This window comes from Zingiber officinale, chromosome 6A, assembly GCF_018446385.1.
Source record: "Zingiber officinale cultivar Zhangliang chromosome 6A, Zo_v1.1, whole genome shotgun sequence".
In the NCBI taxonomy this organism is placed as follows: domain Eukaryota; kingdom Viridiplantae; phylum Streptophyta; class Magnoliopsida; order Zingiberales; family Zingiberaceae; genus Zingiber; species Zingiber officinale.
Genome location: NC_055997.1, coordinates 46297219 through 46301467, shown reverse-complemented (window position 1 = coordinate 46301467; position 4249 = coordinate 46297219). Strand labels below are relative to the sequence as shown.

At 46.5% G+C, this 4249-nt stretch overlaps 1 pseudogene; it reads right to left on the bottom strand.

Moving 5' to 3' along the window:
• Positions 1-938: 938 nt before the first annotated feature.
• Positions 939-4049, bottom strand: LOC121999022 (annotated as a pseudogene).
• Between the last annotated feature and the right edge of the window lie 200 nt (positions 4050-4249).

The window sequence follows — 4249 nt, the reverse complement described above, 5'->3', positions numbered from 1 at the left end:
CACCACCAAGGGATAGGGTCCCTCTGCTCCGCGCACCGCAAAGGCACTAGATGCCTCCGCTTTCAGAACCATCATGGCACTAGGTACCTCCGCTCTGCAAACCATCAGGGCACTGGGTGCTCCGCTCTGCAAACCATCAGGGCACTGGGTGCCTCCGCTCTGCCAACTATCATGGCACTGGGTGCCTCCAAACCAACATAACACTGGGTGCCTCCGCTCTGTGCTCCACCAAGGCACAAGGTGCCTCTGCTCTATGCACCATCATGGCACTGGGTGCCTCCACTCTGCGCACCACCAAGGCACTGGGTGCCTCCACTCTGCCCACCATCATGACACTCTGTGCCTCCGCTCTATGTACCACTAAGGCACTGGGTGCCTCTACTTTCTGAACTATTGTGGCACTAGCTAGGTGTCATTGGGTACCTTCGCTCTGCATACCATCAAGGAACTGGGAGCCTCCGCTCTTCCCACCATCATGGCATTGGGTACCTCCGCTTTGCCCACCACAAGACACTAGGTTCCTCCACTTTGTGCACCATCAAGGCACTGGGTGCCTCCGCTTTGCCCACCATCATGGTACTAGGTGTCTTCGCTCTGCGCACCACCAAGTCACTGGTTGCTTTATTTTCCAAACCATTGTGGCACAGGGTGCCTCCGCTCTGCCCACCATCATGGCACTAGGTGCCTCTAAACCATCATGGCACTGGGTGCCTCCACTCTGCGCACCACCAAGGCACCGAGTGCCTCCGCTTTCTGAACCATTGTGGCACACGGTGCCTTCGCTTTTTGAACCATCATGGCATAGGGTGTCTCCGCTTTCTGAACTATCATGGCATAGGGCACCTCCGTTCTTTGATAGGGTGCAACTTGAGATTGGATGTTCAAACCTCGAGCTTATACGTTGTAAGGCACTAAGGATGTTAGGGGGGGTGGAGGGGGTGAATCCGCACGATGAGAGGCTGGATCTCAATGGATCATGGTAGCAAGGTCACTCTACTGCTTACAATGCCCCGTCACTTATAAGTCGTCTGCAAAAGATTCTATCCGCCGTGACGCGGAGTTTAGATCATAGGCAACCGCTCGCGGTATGTCCACCACGATGGTTGCGACTAAGACGCAGGCCCGTGGGGGCGAATGCCCCTACGAAGGGTCAAGAAGCCAACGGCGGACAAAGGCACCACTTGCTAGCTAGGATTCTGACTTAGAGGCGTTCAGTCATTATCCGACACACGGTAGCTTCGCGCCACTGGCTTTTCAACCAAGCGCGATGACCAATTGTGTGAATCAACGGTTCCTCTCGTACTAGGTTGAGTTACTATCACGACACAATCATTAGTAGGGTAAAACTAACCGTTCTCAACACGATCTAAACCTAGTTCATGTTTCCTATTGGTGGGTGAATAATCCAATACTCGGTGAATTCTACTTCACAATGATATGAAGAGCTGACATCGAAGGATCAAAAAGCAATGTCGCTATGAACGCTTGGCTGCCACAAGCTAGTTATCCCCGCGGTAACTTTTCTGACACCTCTAGTTTCAAATTTTGAAGGCCTAAAGGATCGATAGATCACACTTTCATGGTTCATATTCATGCTAGAAATCAAAATCAAACAAGCTTTTACCCTTTTGTTCCACAAAAGATTTCTATTCTCGTTGAGCCCATCTTAGGATACCTGTGTTATCTTTTAATAGATGTATCACCCCAACCAAACTCCCCACCTGATAATGCCCTCCACCCAGATTGACCCATGAGGTGGGTCTTCAAGCCAAAAGGAGGGACTGCTCCTACTTTTGACTTATGGAATAAGTAAAATAACGTCAAAAGTAGTGGTATTTCAATTTTGTCAGCGAGCCGGCTCCCACTTATCCTACACCTCTCAAGTTATTTCACAAAGTCAGACTAGAGTCAAGCTTAACAGGGCATTCTTACCCTGCTGATTCTGCCAAGCTCGTTCCCTTGGCTGTGGTTTCGACGGATAGTTGACAGGGACAGTAGGAATCTCATTAATCCATTCATGCACGTCACTAATTAGATGACAAGGCATTTGACTATCTTAAGAGAGTCATAGTTACTCCCATCATTTATCGGCACTTGGTTGAATTTCTTCACTTTGACATTTAGAGCACTAGGAAGAAATCACATTGCGTGAGCATCCGCAAGGATCAATGCAATACTTTGTTTTAGTTAAACAGTCGGATTCCCCTTGTCTGTATCAGTTTTGAGTTGACTGTTCGACGCTTGAGGAAGGTCCCCCAGAGGGGAGACAATCTCAATCCTTCCCCTAGCCACCATGTGGCGACCCACTCTCACTGCAAGAGTAGCTTGAGCAATCCACCGACAACTGATGAGTTTGCGACCATGACCCTCATGCCCAGCCCTCAGAGCCAATTCTTCTCCCAAAGCTACGGATCCATCTTGCCAACTTCCCTTGCCTACATTATTCCTTGGGCAAGAGGTTGTTCACCTTAGAAATCTGATGCGGTTATGAGTACCATCGGGCATGGGCGACACATGGTCCTCTAGATTTTCAAGGGTCGTCGGGGGCACATCGAATGACGCACGACATGCGATGCTCTTCTGACCACTCAACCCTACCTTCAGCTAAGCCATTTCTAGGGTGCATAGGCTGTTAAGCAGAAAAGATAACTCTTCTCGAGGCCCCTGCCAATGTCTCTAGAATTCTAAACATTGCCATCGATCACCACGTCCTGGCTCATGAATTTTAACATGATTCCCTTTAAGAGTTGGCATAGAGTCGTGCTTTCTGACGGGCTTCCCCGTCCCTTAGGATCGGCTAAATCATGTGTAAGTGTCGTTCACATGGAACATTTTTCCTCTTTGACCTTCAAAGTTCTCATTTGAATATTTGCTACTACCACCAAGATCCGCACTGCCGATCGCTCAGCCCTGAGTTTTGAAGCACCAACCATGTCCTCCTACTCATCGGGGCATTGCGCTCGCCTCGATGGATGAGTGTGGGTCACACGCTTAAGCGCCATCAATTTTTAGGGCTAGTTGATTTGACAAGTGAGTTGCTACATACTTCTTAGTGAATTTCAACTTCCATGATCACCGTCCTGCTGTCTTAATCAACTAACACCCTTTGTGGTATCTAGGTCAGTGCATAGTTGGGCACCATAACCCGACTTCCGGTTCATCCCGCATCGCTAGTTCTGCTTATAAAAAATGACTCACTTAGAGCTCACGATTCCTCGATGCAGCTCAACGGAGCAGCTGCACCATCCTACCTATTTAAAGTTTGATAATAGGTCGAGGATGTTGCACCCCCAATCCTCTAATGATTAGCTATCCTGAGGGAAACTTCGGAGGGAATCAACTATTAGATGGTTCGATTAGTCTTTCACTCCTATACCCTAGTCAGACGAACGATTTACACGTCAGTATCACTTTGGGCCTCCACTAGAGTTTCCTCTAGCTTCGCTTAGCTCAGGAATAGTTCACCATTTTTCGGGTTCCAATAAGCATGCTCCAGCACAAACCCTTCACAAAAGATCTATGTCGGCCAGCGATGCACACCCGCAAAAAGGGACTCCTGCCAATTAGCTTCCTCACATCGTCAAAGTTTCCAAACTTATGGACTCACGCGCATATCAGACTCCTTGGTGTGTGTTTCAAGATGTGTCGAATGGGGAGCCCACTAGCTGATGCCTTGGGCGTGCAGGTGCCAACGGGTGGAATGCCATTTGGACTATTAGAGCCTTAAATAAGACATTTATAGTGAGAACAATATATGTCCATTGAGCACTTTGGATGCACACCAAGTACTTATAAATAGACACTTGAACTTTAATAAAGATATCCATTGTCATATATTACCTATTTATATTATAAGTCCATAATCACAAGAAAGATATCCACAATGACATAAAAAGTACTTGAGCATTGTAAGTCCACCAATTTGACGATTTGTATGTAATAAAAAATTAAATCATTGCCATGTTGGGATCAACATTGCAATCATGTACACTCACTAGCATAATGAAATTAGTCAATTTAACTTTTTGTTTAGTTGAGATGCTAGATTATGTTATATTTGAGAAGTATCCTAAGACAATCATCTTATGGAATATACTATTTATTGGATAAATAAATATTCATTATTTGAGTGCACAATTTATATATGTTTGATTCGATCTTAAACTCATTACTGAATGCCCATAATATGAAATCATAGGATGAGAGAACTTGCGATTGGATCACCACTAGTGAGCATCTTTATAGGTGT